Raw genomic sequence first — 17,163 nt, forward strand, 5'->3', positions numbered from 1 at the left:
ATGGAAGCAGAGCTGTGTGGAGGTGAAGGGTACCCTCAGGACTTATTTACATGTATCTAGATAATTTACTTTTGTTTTAAGAGACTGCTTGAGTCCAATTACAGTCACTTTGCATTGATGTAAGTGTCACACTTGATTTATGTGCACAGTGATTGTACAAAACCACACCCAGGTGAGATATTGCCTGACAGTTCCCTTGGAGTTCCAGGAAAAGTTTGCTCTGTACCATTTACTTTGTTGTGACTTGGAAACTGATAGGAAGGTGCAGGTGGGACGAGTACCTGCTGTGGGCACTCTGTATCTCCTCTTCCTGATGCTGGTTGCTGGCTCTGACTTCCCACTCCAGGACTAAATCAGAGGCTTGGCAGTGTGGGAGCAAGAAGAATCCGGGTACCATGTGAAAGCAGCACCTTAATGCAGCAAAAGCCCTGAGCAGCTCCTCAGGATTTGGTGCTGTGGAGTGCAGTGGCCAAGGGAATGAGTTGGAACAGGCAGAAGTTACCCACATTCTTCTCCACCACATGTGGTAAGCGTGTTCTAATATTGTTTTCATATATTGCATATAATGTTGTTTTCCTGGGAAGCTGTGGGAGTTGTTCGTTGGGAATGGCGATGTTTTTCAACAGTTTCTCCTTCTCAGTAGGAGAAATGCTTGGAAAAAGTTGTCCTATCCCACTGAAACCCTGAGAAATTTCCAAGCAGGTGAGATGTAGAGGCACTCACTGGGTTGTAAACTCTGATTCTGCTTTACTAAAACATTATGATATTTCTGTTCAGTGTCTACATGTGCCCAAAATGCAGTTTTAGATCTTTGAAAGATTCCATTCCTCTTCCCCCCAGCAGTACCTTAGTAGTCCCCAGGAGCAGGCTCTTCCTTCTGGCTTGGAAAGCCATTTTACCTACTGCAAACACCAACAGCCTTTGGAATAAACAGAGCTCCCAATGAGATCTGCAGGTCTTGGAGCAGGTACAGCCTGCTGCAGGGTGACACAGTCACTCACCCGCTTACACACAGGGTGCACAGATGCACACTCACCTACAAAACCCTCCAAAATCTCCACTACTGCTCAAAACCAATCAGCGCATATGAGTAAAACTACAGGGTTTTTTCATGGCTTGGCAGAAATTGCTGTAAGGACTCTCAGCATGCAATAATATTTTCCCCTTGGAGTTTGGAGAGTAAGATTTAAGAGAGCTCAAATCCTGTATTATTCTGGGCAGCTGTAAAGGAAAGTATTTTGTATTGCTGGAATTGCTGGAGCGTGTACTTTAAATTGAAAGTGCTCACCAAACTGAAGTGGTCTAAATTGAAATTACCATGGTTGGTCACAAGCTTTAATACTTCCACTAGTTTAAACAAGAAGAGGGTAAATTAATGCTAAAAAAGCCAAGTGTAACGCATATACACTCAGTCTGCTATCTTTGCACTCTTTTAGCAGGGTGATTGTTGAACATTTTATCCATAGAAAGGGAATCAAGCCCTTGTTTCATTCCTGTAGTGTTCCAAATATTGCTTCTGCAATGATCTCTTATGTCAGTGGGACAGCTTTTGAGTTGATGTGAACTGTCCCGGGTTCCCAGGCTTTCTGGTTTTTACTGTGTTGGTGACTAAGTCATTAAAGCCTAAAGCTAAAGGGAACTTCTGTGTGTAGCCACAGAGACAGCATTCAAAAATATTTATAGCCAAGAATAATGCAAAAAGAGAGAGAATGAATATACAAGTGGTGGCTTAAATGCTTTTGTTGCTTTGGTTTCTCCATTTCAGCAGCTGGTATGGCTGTTAGAGTCCTTTTACATTAAAAAGAAAGGAGAGAAAGAAGAGCAGGATATCTGGGGGGAAAATAAAAGAGAAAACAAAATTGTAGCTTTTGGGACAGTAATTATTCTTTCCAAGCACAGCAACTCAAACGGGTCATAAGTGAGTGAAATGAAGCTGTGAAGGACTCCAGCAGATACAATGTGTGCCTCTTCTGTGATTGTTGCTCTAATCTCACTGTCTGTTCTGGGGAAGTGCCCCGGATGCCGCAGTTATTGCAAGTGACAGCTGTCCTTTGGTGCTGCTCCCCCGGAATGGCTGCAGGCCATCAGGAGACCAGGTCTGCTGCTCCCAGCTCCTCCTCCTTCCCCCCGCCTTCTCCTTCAGCTCAGAGCTTTCCTCTTCCTCTGTGTCATAGAAGGAGCACCAGTTATCTTTATCTACCCTCCAGTACAGGGAAAGTGGTAATGCTTCATGTTTCTTTCATGGCCCGTCATAAATCTGTCACTTTGAAAAATAAAAAGATGGAGTTAAATTAATTACTCTATATTGATTCCACTTGGCCAGATTCATTAGGCAATGCTATCCCTGCATAAACCCCCAAATACCACTCTGGGTAAAACCTGGCAGAGAAATGCATTGGACTCATTTATATTTCATTGTTTAAGTGGTTTCCTCTGTAAATATTTCACAGATGATGTATATATTGAGGTGAATAGCAAAGCAGAAAACTTCAAAAAACCTTGACTGCAAACTTTCAGGGCTCTTGTTAGGGTAACCTTTCTTAATCAGAAAAGAACTAACAGCTCTCTCCTAGCACAAGCTGATTGGATTTTTACAAATGGTGAGTATTTACCTAAATACCAACACTTATACAAATACTTGCCATTAACAAACTGCATTAATTAGTAAATGGTTGCACACAAGACTCTGCTAGTGACTTACCTGCACACAAGTCTTATTATTCACATAAACATCTATTATTTGAACCAAAATTGAACTCCTATGCCAGGATGTAGAACAGGAGAGGTGGCCATTAATTTCTTCCATGCCTCTAATACTTGACAGCAAAAGCATTAACTTACTATTTATTTATTATTATTACTGTTCCTTTACACTTGAGCTGGTTCAGAGAGACCATTGTGCTCCAAATGTGTAAATTATGGAGAGAATGGAGATGGCTCAATGTAAGTAAAGCCATAGTAGCTCACAGAGTAGTGACCCAGGAAGAGTCTCATGTGGTAATTGATAGCAAAACTAAACATTAGACCTGTAATCATGCAGGGGCCATCAAAATTAATTGTATTTGAGTGCAAACTGTTGCAAAGCTTAATCTCTTCAGGGGAGGATTTGTGCAAGTGCAGTATCCTTCAGGGAACCATGCAAATCTGCATTGCAGTGGCCTTTTTTCCTGAGGTTTCCTCAGGGATCACAGAGAATTTATAGGGAGGCTGCATTTTTTTGTAGTCACACTGCCTTTACCAGCTGCACGAATTCTTCCTTGAATGACTACATTCCACAAGAGCTATTACAGAAAATGATGAGATTCTTATTTTCATTGCCTTTAGTTGTTCTGCAGAGACAACTTTTCTCTAACAATACCCAGAGAATGCAGGTTCCAGGAGGGAGAAGAGCCTGCATGTTTATCCTTTCCACTGAGGGTGTTTGGAAAACAGTGTTACATCTGCAGGCACATTGTATGCAACTGAAGGGGAACAGTGGTTGTGATTGCAAAAGAAGTATTAAAAAGAGCCTTGACTTGTTGTGTGGGACTGGATACCCAAGGCCACATAGACCAGAGATTTAATTCCTGCTTTTATCTCTTCTTGTATTGCTGCCTGGGAATTCATTACCTTCATCGATACAGAAAAATAAGCTCTTTTATTTTAAAGCAACAGCACAGTAAAAGAAAGCAAATCGTGACCTCATTTGTTGGTAGCAGTGGTGAGATGAACTGCAGCTCTGACCTATTTCTCCAGAGTTACAATTATCTGCAGTAATGGTACCATTTTGATTCTTAAATCCTGGATTATTGTCATTTGAGATTTAGAGAAGTTACTCTCTCTCTGCTTACAGACCTTGGTCCTTCAGGGGCAAGCCAGCATGAGGGATGAATGAATACACATGAGGGAGCAAAGACAAGGCAGGGGATCAAGCCAGAAGGATTTGGTAATTTTCATTTTAATATTTTAGATATATATAATTTAAGAAGTTGTCTGTGTAATCAATATAATTTTATTTCCACGTACATATAAAATATATGTTTATTTTAGTATATATATATATATATATATATGTATATATACACATGAAAAAATGTACTTCCCTATCCATGTGTGTCCCCACATGGAATGATCTAAACCGGGGTCACATGGTGAGGGGTCTGGGTTTTGTTCACTTGTCTGGCAAACTCCACTTTGCTGAGACATGATCAGCCTCTCTGTGCACCATGGGAGTGATAAATATAAAAGACTTGAAGAAATCAAGTTCTTAGGTATTCAGAACCAAACCCCTTGGCAACTGAAGTTGACACAGCTGCCTTTAAATCAATTTAATACTTGCTTAAATCAATGGAAGGAAAGTGAATTTCATTGTGTGAGGATCTGGTATTTATAATCTGATTTCTTTTTTTATTTATTAGCAGTGTGTACAACCTTGAAGAACAAGCTTTTTTTTCCCCCTGAGTTTTGCATGTATCTGTATCACCAAAATGAGCAGAAAATATGTTCATATGTTTTCCTCAAGTCAAATTTCCATGGTAAATTTTCAGCCTTCAGAATATACCATAGATTCAGTGGGTTCTTGGCCATGGCTGTATTTGGTAAAAGCTGAATTCAATGGCCTTGAAGGTTTTTTCCAGCCCCAGTGATTCCACAATTCCACAGGTTTTGTTGTTTCACCACTCAGGGTGCTGTGAGCAGCATTTGCAGCAGCGTTGTGTTGGTACCAAACACAGAAATCATGAGTCAGGTTCTCACCCAGCACAGGACCAGCTCTAAAACCTGATATTTTAGCAAGAAAAAACCCAACAGACCAAACCAACCAAACCAACTCATGTCTCTTTATTTACCACTGCTTTGTACCACATCTTCAGCTTTGTCCCAGCCCATAAACACAAAACACATAACTCCAGGACTCTTTCACAGTTATGTGCCACATGCTAGAAACTGAATTCCCTGTTGTCACCAAGAGCAGTGCACAGACCATTCAGGCTATGGATTTCACAGCAGTTTCACTTACTTTATTCAATCCTGCTGGTTTTCCTGCCTTCAGTCGAACAGGAAATCATTCCCTTTTTGGTCCCAGATGTGATCTGTAGAAGGTGATCACATAAAATGGCTGCTCAGGGCTGGCTTTTCCTCCAGAGCCTTTCATCTGGAGGGTATCATTGTGTTGGGTATTATCATCTGTGTCAGGGGGATGCCACAAGCACCACCCATGGAATATGTAGATTTTGAGGAGCTCTGCCTGCAGGAGGCTGAGGTCAGGCAAGGATGAGTAAACTGCTCTTTGTGAGGGGCCTTGTGTGTTTGGATTCCTGTGAAAAGTCAGGAAGTTTTTTGGGGGAAATGGTGCTGGCTGAGGGTTTGAGGGAGACATTCATGGCTGACACACAGGCTCAGCCTCTGCTGGCCTCGGACAGGGATGCAGGGAGAGCGCAAGGGTTTGGTAGAAAACAGGAGGTGCTTGGGCTGAGGCAGCTGACAAAGCTGAAAAATTGCTGCTGTTGTTTAAATTACTGTAACAAATTTTAAATCTTTCCCATCCAGGTAGAAAAGAAGGGATTGACATTGGCACTGATGGGAAGGAGACACTGCCGTGGTTTGCCCAAAAATGAGACAGAACATTCTCTTTCCTCCTGAGGTATATGCATTCGAAACAGGCAAAAGGTGGGTGCCTCAAAGTCACAAGAGAGGTTTGCTGTAAAAATGAGAACACACATTAAAATCTCCAGCACTAACTCTAAGAGTAAATCAAACATTTTCCTCATTCCCTAAACACAGCAACTCAGCAAATGCATCCGAAAAGGCAGATGAATAATCAAGCCAGTGTTGGTTTACAGATGTCCAGGGAATTTCAGGTACTCTTGGAATTCTGTGGCTCCTAACATGGCAGTAATGTGCATTTCTTACATAGGACTTTCTTTAGAATTCTCTTCTTCTTTTTGTCTAATTTTTTTTTTTTTTTTTTTTTTTTTTTTTGTGATAGAAGGGTATGTACATTAAGATACCTTCCACTATATGATCAGGTTGTTATGGGTATTATCATAATTAATTATTTTAATTCCCCTTAAAATATGTAACTAGTTTCAAGGTCAAGAAAATTAATAAATGGCCAATAACTAACAATTACCCAGTATATATTGAAATAAAATTCCTGAGAAGATCAAAAGTTGGTTATTAAGATTTCACAATGGATAAGAATCACTAGCCATGCAATAATCTAAAACATACAGACAAAAATATGTGTCTTTTAGTGTAGCTGTAATAGAAGTACTAGTTGCCTTTTACATGATTCAGTGTTTAATATTAAAATTTCTAGACTTTACGTCAAATCCTGGATTATGAAGAGTATCCCATAGATATTTTTCAGCTGTTTATCTCTACTTTGCTACAATTGTAGTAACAGAAATTTGTTGCTAAGAAAAACATAAATACATTTGATACAATGTAGCTTGTTTGGGCTTTATACTGTTATTAAAACTTAGAGATTTGTTGTGACATCGCTGCATCTTAAAACAAAAACAGATGAACTTTATAGAGTAGTAAAGAGTTGATCAATTTTGAGTCAGATTTGAAAGTAAGAAATTTTGGCCAAAATAGGAGAAGGTTTTAAATGCTGATTAAAACCAAATATGTTTAGAATCTGCGTCCAGCTCTGCCCTCTCCTCTCTTTTTCCATGCTACCTCAAATGTTAGTCTAGGAAGAACTGGAAATAAAATTTCTCTTCGCCATCTGTTATGTGATATTTGGAATAAGTCCTTATTTGACTAGTAATGAGAGAATTAGGACCAGTTGGGCTATAAATCATTACCCTCAAATTTACAAATCTGGGACATTTTTAAAGGTAAAACAGATAATGCCCTATGTGGAAAGGGCCACGTCCCCCAAGAAACAGAGGCTGTTCCAAGCATTCAAGTACCAAACAGATGGAGGAGCCTTTTAAGGGAATATACATAGGGGAAAAAATGCTGAGGAGTACAAGGTAAGAGGAGCTCAACAGGAGCACAGAAAGGGTTAATGACCCAGGGATTATCTGTTCCAAAACTACATGGAAGACACAACTAGGAAGAAAAGGCTTCTCCTAACACAAACATCCAGTGAGGAAATAGCATACAGCAACATGGGATTATCCCCCAAAAGATGAAATTGGAAAGGATTTCCCATCCTAATTACATCAACTTTATAAGGATCAAGTTTAGACAAAATATCCCAAAGCTGACTTGACAACTTCACAGAGGAAGGAGAAAATCCAAAACAGACCCAGATGTTGCATGTTACGGGCGACTTGATATGAATGAGTCATAGACATTATGTAAGCAAGGACAGGGAAGGAGCAGGGGAAGGTCACCCAGGAGCTCCCTGTTGTGCTAGGCACTGGGAAAACACAGAGCACGAGAGGAGCCCAAGCTCTGAATCAAAGCTGGAGAAGTGCAGAATGCTGGGTTCAAGGGGGTGTGCCTGGGAAGGGGTTTTGCCATGCACTGGGAAGCCAGTGAGAGAGGAAGAGAAGTCTGGGACCACCGCAGAGCTCTGGTGAGGAAGGGCTGTGAGAATGGCAGAGCAAGGCAGAAGGGAATAGCTGGTCACGCAGGGCTGGGGATAGTGTGCTCATGAGCTTCCCCTGGGGATGTGTGGTGATGAGGAAGGGAAGTGCTGCTGGTGGCAATATTGTGTTAATCCAGTGCTGGTTTTAGGGGTTTGTGGTGCTGTGGTACATCAGAAGGTGATGGCTAGGCAGATGAGGAGATACATTCTCTTTTTTGGGGCAGAAATATAGGTGGTAGGTTTTGCTGACTGCAGCAGATTGTGCTTTCAACAAATGGGAACAGCCTTCGGGTAAGAAAGCTGTGAATAATTTCTGTGTCTGTTTCTGCATGCTGTGTCAGTTGCTCATAGGAGATCATTAACATGCCTCAACACTGTCACATCTGAAGGTTTTACTGTGAAGGTCCCCTCCAAATCCCCACTTCCCACGTGTTGTCATTTATATTGCAAAGGTTTCATATTGCTAGATTTGCATACCTCCTTGATGTTTCTGGTAGGCATCTCCTCTAAGCACTGACTCTTCCTTCTTCTCACAGCAGCCAACTGACTCCAGTTCCCCTCAACCAACCAACCCACTCTTTTATAGCACTCTTCTTACTGGCTACAGCTGCAGCCTGTTAAAGTCGGGCCTGCTCCTAATCTCTAATAATTGGCTCAGCTGCAACTCCTTAAAGGGTAAGATTACTTTCTATACTACCTTTATTTTCTTATATTGTATCCCCCTATGCACACACACCTAGGGCACAGGAATATCTTTGTGTGTAGGAGTGCAGCAGGCCCCCTGGCCATAAGAGGTAAGTGTGTACAATCTGTTACTGTATATGAGATACACTCTGTACCCCATGGGAGTGGAAATGGAAGGTGGTTTTTCTCCAGACATCCAAAGGGAACATTCTGACTCAGCCATGGCTCTCCTCTTTCCATCCTTCCTAAGGATTTTATTTGCTTGCTCCCTGGAGAAAAGGAATAGGTAAGAAAAGCCTAATTGAGGCAAGATTAATACAGTTCCACTGAGAATAAGGGAAAGATTTATTCTCTTCCTCCCTTCTATGCATGTCTTGCTGTGGACTCTGCCTCGCCCAACATATGTACCTTTATTCATTTACTTCCTGCTGGTCACCTGGGAGAAGCCTTTCTCCTGGAATTTATTGCCTTGGCTGCTTTGTTTCTGGCCATGCTCACAGTAAGATGTAGTGAATGCTCATGTATTTGTCTTATTCTCAGATGTGACTGAAAGGACTATGTGACTATGCTGAAAAGTATGTACTTTTGGCTTGGTGCAGCCAGGAGTTACCATAAAGAAAATGTTAGAGAAACTGGAGCCTCTGAGCTGGCAAGAAATCTAAAGCTGTGAAAGAGTGGGCCCCAGAGGAGCTGCTGAAATAAAGCATCAGGTTCTGTAGGAATGGGCAGCCTTGGGATGGTGCTCCATGCTTTTCTTGCTCTGAGCCGGCTCTCACCTTGGGCTGACAGTGTTGGCAGGTGCTGGAGGAAGGAAATGCTTCCTTTAAATACCTGCTTGATGAAAGGCTGGAGAAGAGACCAGGGGAATGTGGGAGCACAATTTAATGGATGTGTAATTGACTCGGGCAAGGGGAAGGAGGATGGGCCAAGCCATGTGTGCTGTGTGTTCTTGCTAAGCTTGTCCTTGAGACTGGCAGACAGAAAGTCCTTTACAGCTCTTTCTGGAAAGAACAGGTTTGAAGGTTAGCCTGTGGCATCACTGTAATATTTTACCCAGAAAAGAAGCATCTTTACCCAACTGTCAGACTCTCATACCTATCACTGGCATTAATAACCTTCAAACAGGCCTTTTTCCCCAACAGCTGCATTTACTGAAATTGTCTATACTTTTCTATATTCAAAATGTCATTTTCATTTTTACTTTTCAATAGAGGAAGGCAGCTGTCCTTTGCTTCTTCATGTACAACCTGTCCTTGACATTTTACCACTTCACATCTTGCCAAACACAAAACTCCTGAAACAAAAGGCTTTTGGGGTGCTGTGAGTGATGCTCCTGCTACCCAAACTGCTCCAAAGCTGCCACGGACAGCATGGGGACCAAAGGTACATTTGAAAAGCTCTCAGTGTTTCAGCTCTGCTTGCCAAATGAATCTTTCCACACCTTTTGCTTCCCTTTCTTTAAAATGAAAGTTTTCACTTAGAGTCACTGCTGTCACCTTTTCCTTCTTCTCTTAGCCCATGCCTGGGAATGAAGGGAATGCTGTTGAACAGAGCAAGGAAATGAAAACAGCAATATTTATCTTGCTGTACTGTGGCTTTCATTTCCTTCAAAGCCAGGCTGCTTTTTAACCTGCAGTTCCCTTTTTTAGCCCAGGCTTGTGGTTTTGGGGGCATCTACTCAAAGTGTTTTTATTAAGTTCTCAATTGTCACTTCCTTCAGTTTAATTCTATTTTCTCTCACACCTCGTGTTGTTTAAAATTGGTTTTGGCTTGTGGAACTGTCTCTTAAACACCAACTAAAATATACTGTTATTTAGTGCTGGAAATGGCTTCTTGTGTTTGGGGACTTCTCTGTAATTTGTAGAAATCCTGAGGCTGTTTCAGCAGTAGAGGCCTGAGGCTGCCATCAAACTACAGGTTTCTTCCTCCACTTAGTGCTCAAGGATGTTCTTGTTGAAGAAACTGAGGGTCAATTCCTCTTTGTGCTTCAATTTGTAGAGCTTTGTTCAAGACAGCGAGTGTCCAGTTTGTTGTCATCATGATTACCCACGTTTTTTATATTTACTGATATTACTTCCCTTTTACCCATTTGCTTCTGGCTCCAAGCAGTGATTTAATATTTAATTTATAAAGAACAAAACCAACCAAACCAACCCTCAAACACCACGAGATGCCAGTGCTGGTAGCTCAGATGGATACAGGCTAAACAATATAAAATTCCTTGTGTTATTATTTCTCCACTGCAATAGACTTAAATGACATCTTTCCTTTTGTTAAGCAGCTCCTTGAAATTTCTCTTGCCATCTTGACTAATGCTAAGTTATTTTTGCCTTCTCTTTCCTGTATTTACTTTTCCCTTCTGTGTCAGTTTAAGGGTCTCCTTATCAGTGTAAGCCAAGGGTCTCCTTACCCTTGGCTCACCACAGCATGAGAACTATCCAAGATGCCTTTAACCTTTTTACACAGCCAGTGGGGCACTTGTGGATTTCCTCTTTTCCTGTTTCTAGAATTTCTTTTAGGATCCTGAAACCAAGCCAGGGGAGCAAACTGGGCTTGTGCATCTCTTCACTGCATTCAGAACTCCCATTAGTCAGTTGATATGTGCACTGAACTAATTTTCTACCATTTATTTGTTTCCCTGTGTGAGCACACTGATCACATTTAATGCCTTTTTGGGGAAGGGAAATGAGATGGTAATTTGGGAGTTATTTCTGAATGATGATGTTCATTTTAAATAAGAAAACTCTGTTGCTGCAAGGCACTAACAATTGTTTTCATGTCAGGAATAGTCAGTAGTATTTTAAAATGATTTCCACTGAATCCATCTCCAAATGAAGAAGTGCCATTTCTCCTCTCAATCTGAGATCAATGCAGAGAATTTATCTTAATCTCTTTATCTGAGCCATCCATCCTCCCAGACTAATAGTTGCAATCAGGCAGTGGGCGGGCCACAGATAGCAGCGCTGGGAGGTTGTGGTGACTGTGAGTTAGCAATTTCGCAGCAATTTTACTGCAAGACAGGTCACCAAGAGACATTTTAACCTCAGCAATTATTTTTCACAATGCCAATGACATCATGAAAGGAGCCAGAAACAAATTCCTTTGGACAATTATAAGCAGAGATTGCTCTTGACCCTGATATTTATGGGGTGCCAACCATCAGGAGTGGTTATATGGGTCTCCAGAGCAACCCTGCCAAAACCTCAGAGAAGTTCCAAAATGGAAATAATTCCTCATTTCAGTGTGTATGGCTGATTGTTTTTCCTGAAAGAAAAGCTCACATTTGGCAGGTTCCTTTGTAACAAGAAGATAGCAAAGGTTGTAAATCCCTGGACAGCTATTACTGCACAATCAGATGTGGTAACTCATATCTATCTCCCCTGGAAACACAGTAATGTGCTGCTAAAGTCAGGGAAAAATGGGATTTGGGGCCTTTATGAGCTGTACAGAGAATCCTTAGACTGTTTTTAAGAAATAGAGCAGTATGATATTGATCAGTGTATGTATGTGCAATATGTGTGCAGTGGAGTGGTCTGCAAGTTTGCTACATAGAATGCATTTTTTAAAACACAATAGCGACAGAAACACAACTGTTTCCCACAGAAACAAATTATTTCTATCACTGTATACAAATGAGCACAGGTAAGAGGAAAAATGTTGATAAATCAAATATCTGGTGTACCCTACTCAACCAGTGTTCCAACCCAAACTTTCTCTTCTCTCATGGACAGGGAAGGAGTCTCCTCTTTTGGATAAAATCCCAGTTAAATCTTGGCTGTCTCTAGTTGGGTGTCTGAGCATCTAGTTTCCTTATCACTTGGAAGCAACTATTTAGAGATGGGCTTGACTTTGTCTTACTCAGATGATGGGTAATGGGACTTGTGGTGCCAGAATTTATCACAGTAGATATAGTATTTTTTTTTCTATTTTAAGCAAGCATAGAGAAGGGCTGATGAGATGTCCCGCAAATAATAATTATAATCTGATTTAGACATATAATTTTAAGTAATGGGTAGAAGTTGGCTTTACCATATTTAAAAAAGAGGAAGTCCAACCTGAAAAGCTGCCAGGGGGATGGAACAGCCTGATCTGAACAGCTCTGAGCAGCCATTCAAAGATGACAGGGAAAAGAAAAACCTGTCTTCTGATCAGAGCCCGAAACCAAGGACCAAGAGAGGATGCAGCTACACTCTGAACACACAAATGGTATTAACAGCATTTGGGGACAAGCTTAATGGAAATTAAAGGATAACAGTGGAGCTGAACAAATGACTCCAAGCTGAAAATGGCTATGTATGGGCTGGCTACCAGCAAAGTTTTCTAACTGATAATGTTGTATTGGCTTGGAGTAGAATTTGAATCTGATTAGCAGAGCAAGGCAAGAGGGGAAGCTGCCCATAATATAGATGGCTGATATGGCCCAGAAACATCCTTCTGGTCCTATATGTTCAATTCCTGTATGCCTACAAAAAAGACAAGGCCTGTGGGGAGGCTGACCTGCAAAGGAATCAAGTGAAAAAATGGGAAAGAAAACCAAGTAGCTCGTAAATTCCTTGCTGAGATTTTCTGTTGCCTCAAATGTTGGCATTCACATTGCAGTTCCATAGATTCCACCCTTTCTGTTCCTATCAATCTGTTGAAAAAGTGAATTTGCAAATGCTCAGTTAGGCACATGCAACTGTAAACTAATTAAAGATGGGACAGCGAGCAAAGTCATCTTCACTAGTCCAGGATCTCCTGTGGAGCCCTTTCATTCCCTATTACTGTTTTCCTGAATGACCTCTTCAGTTTTCATGATACCCAGGTAGTTGCCAGGTTCTCAGGTAACCTGTCCAGACAGCCTGGGCTGGAAAGGCAGCAGTCAATGCCAGGCAGGGCTGAGCCCAGGCCCCCCTAACCCAGCAGCTCCTTGGGGTGAGCTCATTACCAGCTGGCAGCGCTGGCACACTGTCAGGGCTGTCACAGCCAGGGGTTCAGCAGGTGCCTGTGCCTGTCTCCCTGCACACACCAGCCCAGCTCTCTGTGCAGGCACCTCTGAAAACTCCTGGAGAAGAGCAGCTACTCATGTCTCAGCATTCCATTCTTACCTCCTGTTCAGTCATTATGCAAATGGGGAGGTACTTCTACCTTCAATCTCCCCAGTTCCTTGTTACTCCATTCACTTAGCTTAGTGTAACCTCAATTTTCAACTTGAGAAAGATTTCAGCTGACAGGCATTATTTATAATGCTTATAACTTCAACTGTGGCATTTGCTTATAAATTATTTGTATAAAAGCATATGCTTTCCTTTTATAGAGACACAGGAGATAATTCCATTAGCAGTAGTTCAGTTATTAAACATATTCATCCACCTTAAAAAAGAGTCTGAAAGGCAGAGCAAATGTGCTTTACTGAGGAAAAATGTTTGGGACTGATATTCAAAATCCCTGCTTGCTAAGAAAAGCACAGTATGAGAAAGTGTCTCAACCACATCTTTTTCACACCAGAAACTTGTAATGTTTCTAGGGGCTCCCCAAAACTGGCATAATTAAGAAAACCCCAGTGCATTACTTGTACTTGATGATTTTAATACTTTTAACTTCTTTTTTTTTCTTTGAAAAAAGATGAGTAAACCTTGACTGCAGGTAGAGCAGAGAACTGCATAGAACCACTTCATTTTAATCATTTAGAAAATACCTTTTCCTCATATCAGAGGCTTCAAGGTCAAGTAGATGTCTTATTTTTCAGCTGAGATTGGGAAGGTGATGAAAGAAACAATACAACCAGAACCCTGTCTCCACAATCTGAAGTAAAGAAGAAATCTTACATCATGGATAAACTCATTTTTCTGCTGATGATGGATGAAGGGTGAGTTTATGCATGAGCTATTGCTGTTTATAGTTCCAGGGATGCTAAATTACAAATGCAGATGAGGGCTGTGTTTTAACACTTGGGAAACAGCTTTCTGAACCCTTTGGCAGGGCTGTTGAACTAAACACAAAGCTTTTATCTCTCTGAATCTCTCAGGGCATATTAATCCTTCACTTAGAGGTTTGTCAGATGAAAAGCTCTTTGAATGGTTTGATATTTTTTTGATTGCAGCTGGATTGTATTGGTGCTGGGTACAGATCACATAAAGCCAGAGTCAGGAGTCCCAGAAAGCTTCTGCTGGGAGAGACCAGGGCTGGAGGGACTGGTGATTTGACAGCCCCGTGTTTCTTATGCTCTTAGGCTCGTTGGATCCTACAAATCCTTACTTACCAAGCAATCTTCTCCCATGTAAGTAGCTTTGAGCACTCAGAAAATACAGGAATCTTTATCTGAGCATCAGAGCCACATTTGCTATGAAACAAAATAGGTCACAGTCATTTTTCTTTCACTCTACAGGCTTTCACTCTACAGACCCACACCAAAGGTGAGCTAGTTTGTGGGGTTAGAGGGGAAGCCTGCTTTTCTATGCCAAGTCTTTTGCCAGCCATTCTTAAAACTGATCCTAGCCTGTTATTCTACACAGAAAGGACACTCATTTTTTCAGCAAAGTGGGAGAATAGCAGCCTAATTTAATGCAATCCCTGCAATATCTCTTTTGAAGCTCAGACAGGATTCAGAGATGTTCAGCCTGTTCCAGTTCTGAATGTCTTACTGAGTTTTGAAAAACTATTACTCAAATTTTCCTTTGATTTTAACTTAGTTTTTTCCCCCATTTTTCTATAAAATTTGTCAAAACTGTTATAAATGATCAAATCTGTAACCAAATTTATAAAAATTTAACAGAGATTTATTAGATCGAATGACAAAAAAAAATAGAGAATTTTGAAATCCCACCACAGCCAAGACAGCGTCAGCCCCGGGTGCAGCCGCTGGGTGACCTTGGGTTCCTGCTGACAGAGTGACAGCGTTCCCCCTAAGGTTCACCCGGAGTGCTCTTCGCAGCCAGCTTATATACAGTTTATTCTGCCTGAGGCAGAGATGACCACATATTTCTTTGTGTCTCCTTGCATGTCCATACATGTGCAGAAACAGACAAAGACAGTGTCCAAGACCCAGACAAGTGTCTGAATACCCAGGCAGAAGATGTATTCACATGGAGTAGGTGATGCCAGCTCCTTGAGTACTGTAGATTTAATCAGTCCAGGTGCATGGTCTTGTGAGCTTCTCGAGACATTCCATTAATCATCTCCAGGAAGACCCAGATGATATCTTCTAAATGCTGGTGCCAGAGGAAACCCCCTCTGATAGCTCCAGTCTGTCCTATTCAGATCTGGTATTGTCTCCGCGTGGTCCGGGAATCGGTTACAATGTGCATAACTCTGTTCCAGGTCACAGCGACTGCAAATGTAGCTGGTGGCCCAGGGCTTCCCCATTCATAGGGTAACAGGTTCGATATCATCTTAACGCTGTCCGGGAATTGGTTATAATGTGAATAGAATGCTGTTCCCGGCCAGAGTGGTTACAAACATAGGTTTGATTTTCTCCTAATATTTTATACATACATATATCTATGTCTACAGCATCAATTATCTCTATCATATATAGCAAAACCAAGGCAATATCTTTGAAAGTGTTTTCAGAAATAAAACTCTGTTGTTGTTTTCTACCTAGTTCTGAAATCAAGCAGACAGAAATACCCACTCCTATCTACCTAATTAAGGTGTCCAGGGCGTCTACACTGGAGCGTGGACACTTGCATGTATATACCTAGCAAAAACTAACAGTAAGGTTAGGACTAAGTCTTTTGTCCTTGGGTGTGTATGGCAGCCATCTTGACATCTTCAGTCTCATGCTTTTTATAAGCTACAAGAACGTAAAATTTGGTGGGTGATTGGTTGATGATTTGTGATCATGGTGACTCTGGAAATTTCTCTCCTGTTGGTTTTCTTTTCCCCAGGGAGGACATACAACTGTAGGACAAGTACAGAGGTCTGAAGGACAATTATGTCAACAAGGAAGCAATGCAGGAACAGAAACCTGAATCAATATTCAGTCAGACCCTTTAATTATGCAGCTCATTTTGTACCAATGTAAGTAAATCCTTAATTCTGAAGCAACTTGTGCCTCGGGGAAAGGAGTGCAAGAGCCTTTGGTATCCCCATAGACAGCCCCTAATGGGGGAATCATGATACAGTGAAGAGAGGTAAAACCTTAACCAGTCTGGAACTGAGGAGCAGTGGAGGCACCCAAGGAGAAGAGAATATGGACCTCAGGAGAAGAAATTATTTTAGAGACATGTGTATATATATATATAGAGGGAGATTTGACCCATGTTTTTATCAGGTGAGAGATGCAATACAAAAGGAAGTCACTGTGGTAAAGAATGTAAGGTTGTCATCAGGCCACAGAAAATCTCTTCACAAATTCTTTATTTCCACGTTGGAGTTCAGGAACAGAGGAATGTAAGATCAAACCAGCTCACATGCTGCAACACTTAAAGTAGCCTATTTTAAAAATAGAAATCAGATCTGATCTCTCTTTGGAAGTAACAAAAAGTATTGTGCAGAAAGTTACAGGAAGTTCTGGATCAGATTATGTGGTCAGCAGCCTAAGTGGCTTAAAATGATCAAAACTGCAGTAAAAAAAAATCTTTCAAAAGACTGTTCAGATTGCTCTGGGTATTTTTGTTTGAGTGGTCACAGCATGAGCAACACCCAGCCCAGAGCAGCTGAAATGGAGGAGCAGGGCAGCACACGGTGGGGTGAAACACCACTGTCACTGGAGAGTGAATTACAGCCTGTCAGTCAGTGAAAGGTGACACCAAATTACAGACACTGTGCCAAAGAAAAAGACTCCAAGGGTTCCTGGCTTGGAACCCACCTTGGTGGGAACTGTGTCTCTGTCTGGGATGCACACAGGATGTCCTCACTGGCTTGAAGGGGTGGTTCCCGGGGCTGAGCATCTCCTGGGAGTCAGGAAAAGCAGAGAGAAGTGCAAGAGGCAGCAGCCTGGCAGCTAATAAACATCACGTTACTCTGCATCT

The 17,163-nt window shown here is 41.5% G+C and overlaps 2 long non-coding RNA genes across 2 annotated transcripts; both read left to right on the top strand.

The window, feature by feature from the left end:
- Positions 1–241: 241 nt before the first annotated feature.
- On the top strand, positions 242–5,646 carry LOC143693820 (uncharacterized). The gene is made up of 3 exons (XR_013181800.1): positions 242–526; positions 3,833–3,925; positions 5,527–5,646. It is a non-coding gene; the product is annotated as an uncharacterized LOC143693820 (long non-coding RNA).
- Positions 5,647–8,062: 2,416 nt separating this feature from the next.
- On the top strand, positions 8,063–16,579 carry LOC143693920 (uncharacterized). Its single transcript, XR_013181941.1, has 3 exons — positions 8,063–8,200; positions 13,938–14,057; positions 16,078–16,579. It is a non-coding gene; the product is annotated as an uncharacterized LOC143693920 (long non-coding RNA).
- Positions 16,580–17,163: the final 584 nt, after the last annotated feature.

This window comes from Agelaius phoeniceus, chromosome 4 (genome assembly GCF_051311805.1).
Source record: "Agelaius phoeniceus isolate bAgePho1 chromosome 4, bAgePho1.hap1, whole genome shotgun sequence".
Lineage (NCBI taxonomy): Eukaryota > Metazoa > Chordata > Aves > Passeriformes > Icteridae > Agelaius > Agelaius phoeniceus.